The following is a 16,677-nucleotide window of genomic DNA, read 5'->3' on the forward strand; positions in this document are numbered from 1 at the left end:
TGAGGAGAAACCCAATAACTCTCTAAATGAATTATTAATTGTGAAATCAACCTTGTAGTTATTTTTAACTTTAATCGTTGATTTTGAAGTATTTTTGAATGTTTATAACAATATTTTTTGGTTCATCACCCTGTTCTTTTATAAGACGAGCAATTTCGGAAGATATTTGAGAAATCTCATATGCTCCGGGTGAGACTGTTATCGTTTTGTATCCACTTCCCGGATTATAACTAAACTTGTCATTTTTCTCGGTTATATTAAATAAGGTATTATAAGTTTCCATGGACAATAAAGATGCCTCATATTCTTTTGTTGTGTCAAGTTGTAGTGGGTATGGGAATGAAGATGTGTGGTCGCTTGTTGTGAAATTGAAACTAAGGATTGTGCTTCTCATCTTATTTAATATGAGATAAAATGTCTTTATATTGATATTTATTAATTATTTTCATGTTCATCAACTGGCCTAAAATGGCTGATGCTTCATTAAAACAATTGTTATTTCCAGCCTTCTTACTGCCTAACAACAATAACAGTCTATTAACTAATTGCGATGGGTCATTTGGAAGAAAACTAACACCTGAGCCAAGGATACTTAAAGCCTGAATAATGTGTTTCTCCTTCTCATTCTTCCTACTTTTACCAGAAAGAATAACCCTATAATTTAGAGTGTTCAGCAGATCAATATATACTCTATCATCATTATTTTCCATATCCAATGGTTTATCAATATACTTTGATTCATCCCTCACAGTTGAACCTTGTCTTCCATCTTTTGTGAGAAGAAAAATTAATCTCGGAGTTAGTTTAACAGGAGGTTGAGCAGAACTCAAGAACCTTAATTCATCATTAAATATCAATACCTTTTCTTGAACAAGATGAAATATTGCTGGTTGTTCTGTTGGAATGAGTCCTGCTTTGGTTTTTTAATCTGCTGAATATTCATTGTTTTGAAGAGCATTCACAATATAATCAGGGGCTCGATTCATCTCTTCCAGTTGTTGAAATAATTCTTCATCATGATATTCTAATTCTCCAATATGCTCTAATTCTTCCTCCGTCATTTGACTGAAATCTTTTAACATTTGGAGCTTTCTGGGAGTATATTTTATTGTGGGAACTGTGGAAACATCTATAATTTTTTCTTGGGAAGTTTTTAAAAGTGGTTTAAAAAATTTCTCTTGTTTTCTTTCAAATGCTTCAAATGCTAGTTTTTGTCTGCGTTTCTTTTTTATGTCTTCCTGTTGTTTTACAACTTTTGAAACCAACTCTTGATGTTCCCTAAATCTTCTTGCTCTTTCTTTCGCATCCATTTATTTATTGAAAAATATCATTTAATATCTCATCTTGTTTCACAACAATATATTTATATTTTTCAGTCGTGTGTTTCATGTAATCCCCAAATTCCTTTTTACTACATAATGTAGAACAATTGTCTCTCCAAAAATTGTTTATATCTATTGAATTTAACTTGAATAAAATAAAAGTATTAGCATTGTTTCTGATGGAACGACGAGGAAGTTGAAAGTACGATTGACTAAGATAAATACAATTACAAGAAGAATGTCTCCCTCTTGTGTAGCAGCTGTCCATTACCGTTTGGTTTCTCTCATTAACACAATCATCAAAGATAACGAGGTTCTTTTTGGATTTATCCAAATCTTGGGGAGACGGTATATCATCCGTATTATCACTCAGAATACAAGTTATCGGTTTTGATTTCTTTTTACATCTCTGTGTATCACAAAATAGTTGTATTATATCTTCAATGTTAAAATCATTTAGGTTTTTTTGAAGTTTAAATAAACCGATTATATCTTCTTTTTGAAGACCAGCATTAAAACCTTGTGAGAGTAGTTGATACTCTGGTTGAAAACTCGACTTTGTGAAAATTATTAAATTATCATAATCTAAAAAGTTGGGAGTGAGGAGCATCTTTAAAAGTAAGCAGGTTTTTCCACATCCACTTGAGCCAACTATGAGGCATCTTAATGAATTTGGGAGATTTTTATGGTTGTCAAATTTTATCTTATTTTCCCAAATGGGTAAAAAATCATTCATTTATATATTTGGAAAACAGGTTATTTAATTTATTATTGGCTTTTTCGAAATTCTATATTTTATCCTAAGTTCAGGTTTAATTTCAAGATAATCCATTATTTTATTTATGCAATATCTTGTGTTGATATTTCCCTGAAAATCACATCCATGAATAATATATAACAACAATCCTTTGAACATTTCTCTAATACGTTCAGTTTCTTCCCTTGTAAGGAAAGGTGTGTTATCACCCTCGTACTTTACATTCATTTCTCTAATCAATCTTGTAAAGTAATTCATTTTTGGTGTAAATCTAAAAGAATTATTTTCCTTTTTATATTTTTGATTATCTTTAATAAGAAGATAATCACAGAATATACATTGTTTATCGGCTTTTGACTCTGTGTTTAATCCCCGTCTTTCACACGCAGGACAATTCTCAAATTTGTCATATGGAGAATCATGGAATTCAAGAGGCTCAAAATCGAGTAAACTATTCATATTTATAAAAGTAAAACTTTACTGAAACTGAAATTCATCTTCGATATCATCTTCGATACTTTCAGAATCATCTATACTTTCATAACTATCATTTGAACACAAACTCTCGGTGTCATAACTATCGTTTGAATGCAAACTCTTGGTATCATAATCACTCTCATAATCTTCAAAATCTTCAGTTGAATATTGACTCATTTAATTAGTAGAAAAAAACATTACCATCGATATCGATATACATTTTTTCATTAACAGATTCAACTGCTACATTTTTTATATTAAAGGTAATTTTAAAATGATCCTTAACTACAATTGAACGAAATGTCATTTCACCTGATATATTAACATCCTTTATTTCATCAGGATTTATATCTTTAGGGTTGTTGAAAAAAATACAAATTTCTCCTTGCATATTACAGATGGTCTTATCTTTTCTTTCTAAAGCTTCATCCATAAGGTTTTTTTATTTTTTGATACCTTTTCTTGTTTCATTGCTTTTTCTAGTTTTGAATATATTGCCAGAAGGAGAGGAGAAACTTTTGTTAGAGATACCTTAATTGATGTTCTTCCAGGTATACTAACTAAAAGCCCTTCCACTGAAGTAAATTGAAGAACTCATCATATCCACCATAATTGTTTTTATCCAATAGTTGTTATATTTATCTTTGTTCAATTTTACATCCTTGACATATTTCTCAGTATCTTCAACAAATGAAGAGATTGATTGAAACTTGTCTTTTGTGTCTTGAAACATTGTATTTATTAAGTGAAAAAGTTGGAGGATAAAATGGTTTTAAGCACAGATTCACCTGTAAAATAAACTAAATTTTCATCAAGAAAATTTAAGTTTAAGCACAGATTCACCTGTAAAATAAATGAAATTTTCATCAAGAAAATTTAGTTTAAGCACAGATTCACCTGTAAAATAAATGAAATTTTCATCAAGAAAACTTTAGTTTAAGCACAGATTCACCTGTAAAATAAACGAAATTTTCATCAAGAAAATTTTAGTTTAAGCACAGATTCACCTGTAAAATAAACGAAATTTTCATCAAGAAAATTTTCGTTTAAGCACAGATTCACCTGTAAAATAAACAAAATTTTCAGGAAGAAAATTTTAGTTTAAGCACAGATTCACCTGTAAAATAAACAAAATTTTCATCAAGAAAATTTTAGTTTCAGCAAAGTTTTATTATATAAATATGGTGAATACAACATACTGCGATGTTTGTAATCACGAATATAAACATTATAGAAAACACCTCCGAACCAACAAACACACATTTAATCTATTTCATAAAATATCTCCTCTTGAGTTGGAAAGAAAACATTGTGATATCTGCTCAAAGGATGTTTTGAAGAGTAGTTATAATAGACATCTTCAATCACAAAAACACAAGAAAAATGAGTTTAACGTAAAGGGAGACTATCATATTGAAAACACTGATGGGGCATTTAAAGGGCATATAAAAATAAGGATTTTTCAATTTGGAGAACCCCGTCCATCATCAATAGTTGAATCAATTGAAATAGTGAAACCTGATGTTGAAAAATTTATTAAAAAGACATTAAAAGAAATGAAAACTTTAAAGTTTTATATGGGAGTGAAAATGAATATGAAAAGACAAGATGAAGAACAAACTCCTGATATGAGAACAGATCTTCATTTTATAACATCATTTCAAGATTTTTTGAAGAGTGGGGTTTATGAAGAACTATCAAGACAAGAGGAGGATGTTGATAATACAGTGGTAGGAAGTGGATTCAATATTTAAAAATCATCTTTTTAGATATACACATTCTAAAATCAAACCCTCTTAAAGCTTCTTCTTATATTGAATTACCAAAAGAAATAAAACGAAAGAAGGCAGTTGTTAATATTAAGAATAATGATAATAAATGTTTTCTCTGGTCTGTTCTTGCTCACTTACATCCACCAAAATGTAATTCAGAAAGAGTAAAACAATATATGAAATATGAGAATACCTTGGACATTAAAGATTTTAATTTCCCAATGCCACTAACAGATATTCCTAAATTTGAGAAAAAGAATAATCTTTCTATTAACGTATATGGATTAATGGATACAAAAAAAGTTCAAATATTAAAAATTTCAAACAACTATAAAAATGAAGAAACACACATTGATCTTTTATATTTTAGTGTTGGAAAGAATTCACATTACACATACATCAATAATTTATCAAGATTAATCTCTTCTCAGGTATTCAGAACAGCAAACAAAATATATCCTTGTAAGAGATGTCTTAATTCATTTCATACAAAAGAACGATTAGAACAACATTCAAAATATTGTAGTAATCATAAATCAGCTGTAATTACAATGCCTAAACCTGGTGAAAAGATTTCTTTTGAAGATTATAATAAATCTATCATGCACCCATTTGTGATATACGCTGATTTTGAATGTATCCTTAAAAAGATAAATACTGCTTCTCCTAATCCAAAAGAACCATATACAAATAAATATCAAAAACATATTCCTTGTGGTTTCTGTTATTATATCAAATCATCTGTTGGAGAAAAGTATAATAAACTTGAACATTAGAGTGGAAAAAATGCTTCACAAGAGTTTGTAAAACGATTAGAAAAGGATTGTATAAGACTAACTAAATTAATGAAAGAAACAAATGAACCGATGAAATTAACCAAAGAAGAAAAATTAGAATTTAGAAAGAACAATATCTGTCATATTTGTGAGGAGGAAATTGAGGAGTCTAAAGTTAGGGATCATTGTCATCTTACTGGTAAATATAGAGGTCCCGCTCATTCCTGTTGTAATCTTAATTATAAATTGCCTTCTTTTATTCCAGTCTTTCTTCACAACAGCGCCAACTATGATACACATCTATTTATAGATGAACTTTCAAAAACACCAGGGAATATTTCTGCCATAACAAACACAAGTCAAAAGTATATTTCATTTTCAAAAATGATATTCACAAAACCTATAACTCGTATTCGGTTTCTTGATTCTTACACGTTTATGGGAACACCACTAGCCAACCTCGCATCAAATCTAAGCTCCACGGGCTCTTTTCCAAATCTTAATTCATTCTTTCCAAAAGAGGAAATTCTAACTAAAGAGGAAATTCAGATTAAAGAGAGAATTCAAAGTAAAGAGGAAATTCTAATTAATGAGGAAATTAATGAAGAAATTCTTACTGAAGATGAAATTCTAATTATACAGAAAATTCGAACAAAGAATGAAATTCTAACTAAAGAGGAAATTCTGATTATAGATGAAATTCTGATTAAAGAGGGAATTCTAACTAGAGAGGAAATTGAAACAAGGAATGAAATTCAAAGTGAAGAGAAAATTCTTACAAGTAAGGGAATTTATCCTTATGGTTATATGGATTCATTTATGAGATTTAAAGAAACACAACGTCCTGCAAAATAAAGTTTCTATAATAACCTTTATGAAGAAGAGATAAGTGATAAGGAATATAAACACGCACAAGAAATTTGGAAAATATTTAAGATAAAGAACCTTGGAGAATATCATGATTTGTATCTAAAAACAGATGTTTTATTGTTAGCTGATGTGTTTGAAGCTTTTAGATCACTCTGTCATAATAAAAATTGTTATGGATTAGATCCTGCCCACTATTTCACAGCTCCTGGTTTAGCTTGGAGTGCAATGTTGAAAATGACAAAACAAGACATAGATTTAGTCAGTGATGTAGATATGCTTTTGATGATTGAGAAGTCCAAGAGAGGTGGAATATCACAAGTATGTTCAAAAAGATATGCGAAAGCAAATAATAAATATCTTCCAAATTATGAGAGTGAAAAAGATAGTAATTATTTGATGTACTTTGATGCTAATAATTTGTATGGATGGGCAATGTCTCAATCTCTGCCTTATGGTAAATTAGAGTGGGTGGAAGAAAAGGATTATGAAAAGGCTTTGATGAATATTGTTATTTCTTCTCAAGAGGAATTGAATGACGAAGAAGAAGGTTATTATTTTGAAGTTGATTTGAAGTACCCGAGTGATCTTCATAATAAGCATAAAGACCTTCCTTTTGCATGTGAGAAAGAAACCCCAAAGAAAGAATGGTTCAGTGATTATCATAAAAGTTTTAATATTAAAGGCAAATCAACAGAAAAGTTATTAACAACATTCTATGATAAAGAGGGATATGTTTTGCATCAAAGGAACTTGAGACAATATTTATCTGCTGGGTTGAGAGTAGCTAAAATTCATAGAGTTTTAACATTTAAACAAAGTCCTTGGATGAAAAAGTATATTAAATTCAATACAGATATGAGAACAAATACAAAAGTAAAATTTGAAGGGGAATTCTATAAATTGATGAATAATGCTGTCTTTGGAAAGACAATGGAGAATGTTAGAAACAGGCAAAACATTAGATTTGCAACATCTTGGAAAGAAGCTTCTAGATTGATAAATAAACCAAGTTTTGAGAGACAAGAGGTTTTTTTCAGAGAACTTTTCTGCTATTCATATGAAAAAGGAAAGTATTGTCATGGATAAACCAATTTATATTGGAACAGCAGTTCTTGATTTATCAAAGATATTGATGTATGATTATTTGTATAATGATTTAAAGAAAGAGTATGGTGAAAATGTTTCATTGTTGTATATGGACACTGATAGTTTTATTCTAGATATAAAAACTGACGATGTTTATAAAGATATGAAGAAAAACATTGGAGTATATGATACAAGTAATTTTAGTAAGAAGAGTGAGTTATTTTCAAAAAAGAATGAAAAGGTTATTGGTAAATTTAAGGATGAGTTGGGTGGAAAAGTAATGAGTGAGTTTATTGGATTGAGAGCAAAGGCATATGCTTATAAGTATGGTGATCAGATTGATAAAAGGTTAAAGGGAATAAAGAAATATGTAATAAAGAAATCAATAACTTTTAGAAATTATTATAATTGTTTGATGAATAAGAAAGAAGAATATAGGAAAATGAATACAACAAGAAGTTATAAACATAAGATATATAGTGAAGAAGTAAATAAAAAGGCATGAGGAGCCTTTGATGATAAGAGATTTATTTTAGATAATGGAATAGATTGTGTTCCATATGGATATTGTATGATAGAGTGTATAAAATAGATTGTGTTCCATATGGGTATTGTATGATAGAGTGAATAGAATAGATTGTGTTCCATATGGACACAAGTTTTAACGATGGGAAGATGGGTTAGGGTTTTTAAGGGCTACCGCCGCGTTTTTCACAATATATAAATGGTCGAACCAAGTATTAGTCAAACTAAAGAGTGGAGAAAATCTCAGTCTTGGTATATAAATGGAAAACATAATGAATGTGAAAAAATATCAAATAAGTCTTATTGAAAAAATATCTAGAACAAAGGTAAATAAAACAAATATGCGAATCAATTTAAAAACCAATAAGTTAGAGGATGTAAAGAAAATAATAAATATGTTTGAATGGACTGAAAAATTTGATGGTTATCAATTGAACAATGGAAAAATAATTTACTACAATATCAAAATGATATGCAACTCAGGAGGTGGTCAGATGAGATCATTAAGATAAGTTTATCATTTCGTAATGGCACAAAAGGGGTATCTTAAAAAATATAAAGATTCAAATGTTTTGTTTTTCAATATTTTAGATGGGGATTATTGTGCAAAGAAAATTAAACTATTGAAGGAATTTGAGAATGAACAAATGTTTATAGGTTCAATGAGTGAGCTAAACAATATGCATCGGTTATTTGATAAAGAGTGTCCCGAGGCTTAGACGTTTCAGATATTTCTTTAGAATCACCTTTAACAAATCTTTATCTTGTTGTATGGGTTATTTGAATAGAGAGCCCCTAGGTTAAAAGGGGAGACAAATAAATATACCTTGGGCTAAAAAGGGGATTTATTTTTTAGGGGAAAAAAAAGAAAAATTTCATGGCTGAAAATCCCCCATTCATTTACATGGGGAAAAGTGAGCCAGAACCAGTATTCTTTCCCTACTGAGGCTATTCTGGGGCTTCATTGGGCCTCGAGACAGGACGCTAGTCTCTCCCTTAGTCCCCTCCAAAACAGGAACTTAGGGGTTGGGAGTAGATGGACAGGATAGGTTAGCCGGACAAAGACGATAAAGGGGGTGAGGGAGACGAAATTATAGAGAAAAATAAATAAAATAAAGAATAATAATAATATTTTTAAAAAGGTGGCTAAATTTGGTTGTTTTCTTGTTGCAAATTAAGGGAGTGGGTGTGGACAAAGACAGGCAGAGGCGATAGGTTGGGGGGGAGACGGTAGGTTAGGTCCGAGCCCGCTTCGGAGCGGCCGACACCACCGCACTCCATCCACAGAACCTCACGGACCATACCCGAGGCCGGCCAGCTTCATGTGCCGGCCTGTTGTGCTACAGTTGCTGGTCTGCATCTGCCTTGCCATGCCTCATGTGCTTGCCTTTGTCATGACCCCATGCCTGCTGCCCCTGTTTGCATTGCCCCCTGTGTCACCATCCATCCATGTGTCCCAGGACCATTGCCAGTGTTTGCAAGGACTGCCCTGCAGGCAGCCACATCACAGGGACTGCATTGTGCAGCTCGTGCATTTTGTGTTTTTGCATCCATCCATTCCACTGTGCCAGAGACTTCTTTCAAGGGTGTGTTTCCAAGGGTGTGGTCGGCCGAGGGTGTGGTTCCCTGGTAGTTAGACTGTGTGGGTATTGAGGGATATTGAAATTGGCAATTGACCCTACCCCACGTGGTCAACCTATTGGCGATGTTCGGTCGGATAAGGGACCCGTGACCTTTCAGATTTATCTGAAAGGTATGACCTAAATTCCGGGTGTTCGGTGGAGCCGACTCTACTGCTCCCCATTGCGGTCGTGCTCACCACCGAGACCCGGCACCACGACAGTACAACATGACACATGCACAGACAAGCAGGCAAGATGGCGAATTATATGTAATCTTTATTTCACGGGCGATTGAACTTTACGATGTCTCCCTGGTTGTCCTGAATTAAGCTGCAACCCTTTGGTAGATTGTCATTATTTGAACGTATTCATTGTTTTCATTAAATGTTACGTGTGTGGTGAATACCCGCTTTAATGTTAAAGGGATCCCACATGATATGCAGCGACGGCCTGACCAAACATTCCTTATGAACCATTTAATTGGAGTGCTTGCATGAGTGGCTAAAGCACTCATGCAAGCACTGCAATTGAGGGAGTAGTCGATAGCGGTACCGCACTACATCTTTCTGAGCGAATCGTTCACGCACTGCAGACGCTTTTGCCTGCCACGTCACTCTAAACTTGTGCTTCGCGCTCCACCGCCCACTCTGAGCGAGTGCTTTGCGCTCCGCGCCCACTCTGAGCGAGTTGTTGTGAAATAACACCGAATTTCTGAGTCTTTTGCTGCATCAACATGTTTTCGAAATTACTGAGACAACTCTCTTTTTCCACCCGTCACACGCTGCTGTTTATAAAGATTAATGTTTGTAATCATCTCCCTGAATAACTGTGTGTACATATATGTATATTGTATATACAGTATATATATATATATATATATATATATATATATATATATATATATATATATATATATATATATATATATTGTTGTGGTTGACCAAATTCACAAACCACCATTGAGGTCCCTTAGGTGAGATATCTCTGTAAGTATATGTGTAGTTAGGCCCAAACCCGTTGTCTAGAGGGAATAAATGTCATTCATGCGGGCTGCGACTCTTCAGGATAGCCGTTTTCTTTTACAATCTTTATTTTGGACCAGCCGCCATTATTACAACCACCAACCACAACGCCGCTTCACAACAACAACCACCAACCACAACGCCGCTTCACAACAACAACCACCAACCACAACGCCGCTTCACCACAACCGCCACGACCTTTACCGTCACAACTCGCCACCATCGCATCCACACCATCTCGCGCCACTCGTGGGCGCCGATGCTGGACTCGTGTAGGGCGCGCACCGAGCAGCGTGTTCAAAAACATCACGGACTTTCCACAGAAAACGGATCAAAAACGACTCACGCCCACTTTTGTTCCGTCCAATCGGTGAGCGAGGGGCGATTTGGCCCCGCCTCCAGGGCATTGGAGGGCGCTCGCTATATGCAAATTCATGGATCAAAAAGCATTCACGCCCACTTTTCCTCGGTCCAATGGGGAGCGAGTTAGAGAGGTGAAGGGTCGGAGGCAAAGGGTCAAGGGTGAAAGAGCGAAGCCACGGGGCTTATAAAAACGGCTGCGTTCGTCAGTCAAGTTGAGTTCAGTTGGAAGTTGAGTTGAGTGTGCGGAGTTCAAGAGAGTAGTCGGTGGAGCTGGAAAGAAGTAGTACTAGTCAGAGTGAAGAGGACGGAGCTGTGGAGAGGTGACGGCGGCGAAGGCGGACGAGGGGGTGCTCGCGTCGGTGCCGGGAGCGGCACAGGGAGAGGCCAGTAACGCGACCGAGGTCGAGGAGGAGACGCTCGCCGCGGGACCCAAGACAGGGTGAAATCCTCCTTCCCCCGAGCATCAGCAACCCCCTCCTGTTTCCCCCCCCCCCGCGCTGAGATAGTGCGACAAAGGGGGCCCCCTTCCCACCCCCTACCAGACACTGTCCGCGAGGCCCGCGGAGTTGAGGCACCACCGCCGCTCCGCGTCTCATCATCAGACGGGTAGGCCCGACACGGTCTCGGCCCCAGGCCCGCCTACCCCCCTCATCCTGGAGGGTGGTTCTCTTTTCTTTTGCTTTGGGAATATGTGTTGTCAGCGCCGTCTGTGAAGTAAAATTGTATAAGTGTTGCCGAGTGCTCGTGTAGTCGGTATTAGATCTGCATTGTTGCATTTGCTTTTTGTGTAATATTGCATTGTCTTCTTCTTTTACATGTGCTTTTGATGGAATTGTATATGTGTGCTTTCCGTTCATCGCGAAATAAATGTGAGTTATGTTGAACTGTTTTCCCGCTTCGCTTCGTCTTTTCTTTCATTGAATCTCCATCTTGCTTCACGTAAAGGGTTGGTCGTGGGCTAAAACGCCCGATAATTAATCGAACCGTCGAGGCCGACGAATAACACCGCTCGGTTATCCCGATAGTACGGAACGGGTCACTTAAAGTGGCCCGTGTCCGAAGTCGACCTGCGGCGAGGTGCGATCACCCGGTCTACCCTCCGTGTGGGTACTTAGGTAGGTCGAATTTGGCGAGCAACCCTATCCCACGCGGGGGCCGATTGGCACGATCGCGGTGAGACCGAAAGGTCCACCCGTGACTAGTTCCCGGCGTTAGTCCGAGAGGGTCACGACTGGATTGTCCGTCCGGTGGGCGACGTGCCGCGATTCGAGTTACGGATTCCTTGCCCGCCGGCGTGCGAACGGCCACGTAACTCGAATCGCGGCACGTCGCCCACCGGACGGACAATCCAGTCGTGACCCTCTCGGACTAACGCCGGGAACCAGTCACGGGTGGACCTTTCGGTCTCACCGCGATCGAGCCAATCGGCCCCCGCGTGGGATAGGGTTGCTCGCCAAATTCGACCTACCTAAGTACCCACACGGAGGGTAGACCGGGCGATCGCACCTCGCCGCAGGTCGACTTCGGACACGGGCCACTTAAGCGACCCGTTCCGTACTATCGGGATAACCGAGCGGTGTTATTCGTCGACCTCGACGGTTCGATTAATTATCGGGCGTCTTAGCCCAGGACCAACCCTTTACGTGAAGCAAGATGAGGATTCAATGAAAGAAATGACGAAGCGAAGCGGGAAACAGTTCAACACAAAGCACATTTATTTCGCGGCACACGGGAAGCACACATATACAATTCCACCAAAAGCACATAGAAAAGAAGACAAAAAGCAAATGCGACAATGCAGATACAATACCGACTACGCGAGCACACGGCAACACTTATACAATTTTACTTCACAGACGGCGCCGACAACACACATTCCCAAAGCAAAAGAAAAGAGAACCACCCTCCAGGATGAGGGGGTAGGCGGGCCTGGGGCCGAGACCGTGTCGGGCCTACCCGTCTGGTGATGAGACGCGGAGCGGCGGTGGTGCCTCAACTCCGCGGGCCTCGCGGACAGTGTCTGGTAGGGGGTGGGAAGGGGGCCCCCTTGGTCGCACTATCTCAGCGCGGGGGGAAACAGGAGGGGGTTGCTGATGCTCGGGGAAAGGAGGATTTTTACTCTGTCTCGGGTCCCGCGACGAGCGTCTCCACCTCGACTAGGTCGCGCCGTCGGCCTCCCTGGTGTGCAGCTCCCGGCACCGACGCGAGCACCCCCTCGTCTGCCTTCGCCGCCGCCGCCTCTCCACAGCTCCGTCCTCTTCGCTCCGACTCCAACTCCGAACTCTTCCTCCTGCGAACTTCCCAACTGCACTCAACTCCAACGCACACGACGAAGACTTTCTGACGAACGCAGCCGCTTATATCAGCCCCGTGGCTTCGCCTTTGACCCCCTGCCTTCGACCTTTCACCTCGCTCCCCATTGGCCCGAGAAAAAGTGGGCGTGAATGCATTTTGATCCATGAATTTGCATATAGCGACCGCCCTCCAACGCCCTGGAGGCGGGGCCAAATCGCCCCTTGCTCACCGGTTGGACGGAACAAAAGTGGGCGTGAGTCGTTTTTGATCCGTTTTTGGAGCGGAAAGTCCGTGGTTTTGTACACGCTGTTCGGCGCGCGCCCTGCACGAGTCCAATACCGGTACCCACAAGCGGCGCAAGAACGGTGGCGATGCGACGGTTGCGAGGTGTGACGGTAGAGGTCGTGGCTGTTGTGGTGAAGCGGCGTTGTGGTGGGTGGTTGATGTTGTGATGACTGTTGAGACGTGGTTGGTGGTGGTAATAATGGCGGTTGGTCCAAAATAAAGATAGTAAAAGAAAAACGGCTATCCTGAAGAGTCGCAGCACGCATGAATGACATTTATTCCCTCTAGACAACGGGTTTGGGCCGAACTACACATATACTTACCGAGATACCTCACCTAAGGGACCTGAATGGTGGTTTGCGAATTTGGTCAACCACAACAATATACACCAAATATGAAGCAGATTGGAGGAAGTTTAGGGGATCCTCAAGTTGGCACAATATTGATGAAATTTGCCAAACTGTAACTGACAACTTGCCGTCGAATATGCACAACGCAGTACACTTCACAATTAATATGGTTGTTTGATATTTTCAAAAACCACAGCAGTCATATAGGATGAAAGAATAGTTTTTCCAAGGAGACCGAGATGAGCTTTTTGACATTGCAGTGCAAAATGTCCTCTCCATAATGGACATAATTGTGCCAACTTGAGGAAACCATAAATATCATGGAATTTTGTCGCCCACGGAACGGACAATTTTGTCGTGACCCTCTCGGACTAACACCGGGAACTAGTCAGGGGTGGGCCTTTCGGATTCACCACGATCGTGCCAATCGGCCCCCCGCGTGGGATAGGGTTGTTCGCCAAATTCGACCTACCTAAGTACCCACACGGAGGGTAGACCGGGCCATCGCACCTCACCACAGGTCGACTCCGGACACTTAAAGCGACCCGTTCCGTACTATCGGGATAACCGAGCGGTGTTATCGTCGACCTCGACGGTTCCGATGAATTACCGGGCGTTTTAAACCCACTACCAACCCTTTACGTGAAGTAAGATGGAGATTCAATTAAAGAAAAGACGAAGCGAAACGGGAAAAACAGTTCAACATGAGGCACATTTATTCCGCGGCACACGGAAAGCACACATATACAATTACAACAATTATGCACCAAAAGCAATTGCAACAAAAGAAACACAACAATGCAGATCTACGACCGACTACGCGAGCACACGGCAACACTTACACAGTTTTACTTTACAGACGGCGCCGACAACACATATACTAAAAAGCAAAAGAAAAGGGCCACCCTCAACGACAAGGGGGCAGACGGGCCTTTGGGCCGCGAGACCGGGTGGAGCCTACCCGTCTTGTGATGAGCCGCAAATGTGGCGGCAGTGCCCCGACTCCGCGCTCCTCCGCGGGTTTCGTTGGCACTGCTTGGAATGGGGTGGGAACGGGGCCCCCCTTTCCGCACTATCTCAGCGCGGGGGGGGGGGGGAAGGGGGGAATTGTTGATGCTCTGGGGAAAGAGGATAGCTGGCTTGCTTGGGTCCCGCGACGAGCGACTCCACTGCGACCTCAACCGACTGACTCTCCTCCAGACCCGTCTTGACTGCTGCTGCCACACTCTGCCGCTGCCATACTTCTGCAACTCGCCCGAGCCCAAAAAACACTAAATTCGCCCTGCGCTCGGCGCTTTATAGTACGGCAGGAGAACCCATATGCAAATTTCTGGATCAGGATGAGCTCGGGGGCGGAGCCACGCTCGCCCATTGGACGGAGGAAAAGTGTGCGTGAACCTCCCCTGATCCTCAAATTTGCATATATCGATTCCACTCCGACGCGCCTGGAGGCGGGGCCAAATCGCCCCGCGCTTGCTGATTGGACGGATCGGAAGTGGGCGTGTATCATTCCTGATCCGACTTCTCCTCGGAAAGGCCGCACTTTGTACCCGCGGCTCGGCGCGCGTCTTGCACGAGTCCAGGACAGCCCGACGCCCGGCCATGGTGCCGTTTGGAATGGCGGTGATGCGATGTTTGCAGGAGCGAGTTGTGAAGGTAAAGGTTGTGGCTTTTGGCGTTGTTGTTGTTGTGAAGCGGCGTTGCAGTTGGTGGTTGTTGTGTGATGGCGGTTGAGACGTGGTTGGTTCAAAATAAAGATAGAACAGAAAAAAGGCTATCTTAAAGGGTCGCAGCCCAAATGAATCACATTTATTCCCTCTAAACAACGGGTTTGGGGCTAACTACACATGTACTTACAGAGATATCTCACCTACAGGACCTGAATGGTGGTTTGGAATTTCCTCAACCGCAACAATATATATATATATATATATATATATATATATATATATATATATATATATATATATATATATATATATATATATATATATATATATATATATATATAATACATACAAACACACACATGTATATTTTGTGACAGCCATGGGTACCGAGTGTATTATGAGGGGGTTCATCCCTGTTTCTCCTTTGAAGAGCTGGACCTGGGGCCACTGCTCAATTAATTTGTGGTACGGTGGGCTGTTTTCGAACCACGAACGCCAATCAGTTAACCAGGAGTTCCAGTGTCCACCATGTAATTTTCCATTTAACTCGAGGTCACGTGGCTCCCAGAACAGGGAGCTTGCCCTCGGCGATGCAACACTCTTATCTCGATTAGATATTAATTAGGGTGGCTGAGCATTTACTGCTGGTGCATGCTGACTATGACAGGTTAATTAGTTTGAGAACTACCTCCCAGTCTATCTTGGTTCGGACAATGTTGGATCAATGGAAGGAAAGGACAAGCACGGACAGGTTGAAACATCAACAAGGAATTTATTGATAAGGAAAAAAATAAATGAACTGAAGAACTTTTTATTTCCTTGTGGTGAAAATAGGTAAATTCAAATCAATCAAAATAATCTCAAAGAAGAAGAATTAATCAGGCATTCATAGAAAAACAGACAAAGAGCAGATGCTTAGCACTCTGCCTTACTTAACGATTAAACACGAGACAAGAGTACCCAGCAGATAATTCAGGGGGGGAAATAAATCCGGTCTTGGCTTACCAAGGCAGAAGTCATCATGCGTCCAATAAAATGTCCCAAAATGTGAGTGTGCCTTGGTCTGCTGCTCGCGCCCTGCCTCGCCGTGCACCCACCTGCAAGCAGGCTCTAACAGCAATCAACGTCACCCCCAGGAATCAGAGACGCCAAGAATCAGGTACGCCAAGAGCAGGTCCCGAGCGGAACCAGCAGGAACGGTCCAACCATCACCCACCATCAGGAGCTATCAGGAGCCGTAATCAACCTACAGCTGTAAGTAGCTGTAAGGCTGTCACCAACTCACCAGCTCACCAACCAACTGACAGGAAAGCGGTCCACCTGCCCTTTTTAGAGGCAACCAGTGTGGGCGAGCCTCAAGCAGACTTCAGCCAAATACACCTTGCCCATTGGCGCATCGCTACACGTCACCTCCAACCGTCAATCTCGCGATCATTCCTTCCTCGTTTAGCCCGACACGAACAAGAGCCAGCCAGCATCTAGAGA

At 40.1% G+C, this 16,677-nt stretch overlaps 1 protein-coding gene across 4 annotated transcripts in view; it reads left to right on the forward strand.

Annotated features, from left to right (window-relative positions):
• The window catches only part of LOC147026191 (flavin-containing monooxygenase 5-like), a 187,298-nt gene that overhangs the window by 146,337 nt on the left and 24,284 nt on the right, over nt 1–16,677 (forward strand). The gene's annotated exons all lie outside the window — the stretch shown is intronic.

This window comes from Eptatretus burgeri, chromosome 5 (genome assembly GCF_056783735.1).
Source record: "Eptatretus burgeri isolate ZD-2024b chromosome 5, Ebu_testis_v1, whole genome shotgun sequence".
Lineage (NCBI taxonomy): Eukaryota > Metazoa > Chordata > Myxini > Myxiniformes > Myxinidae > Eptatretus > Eptatretus burgeri.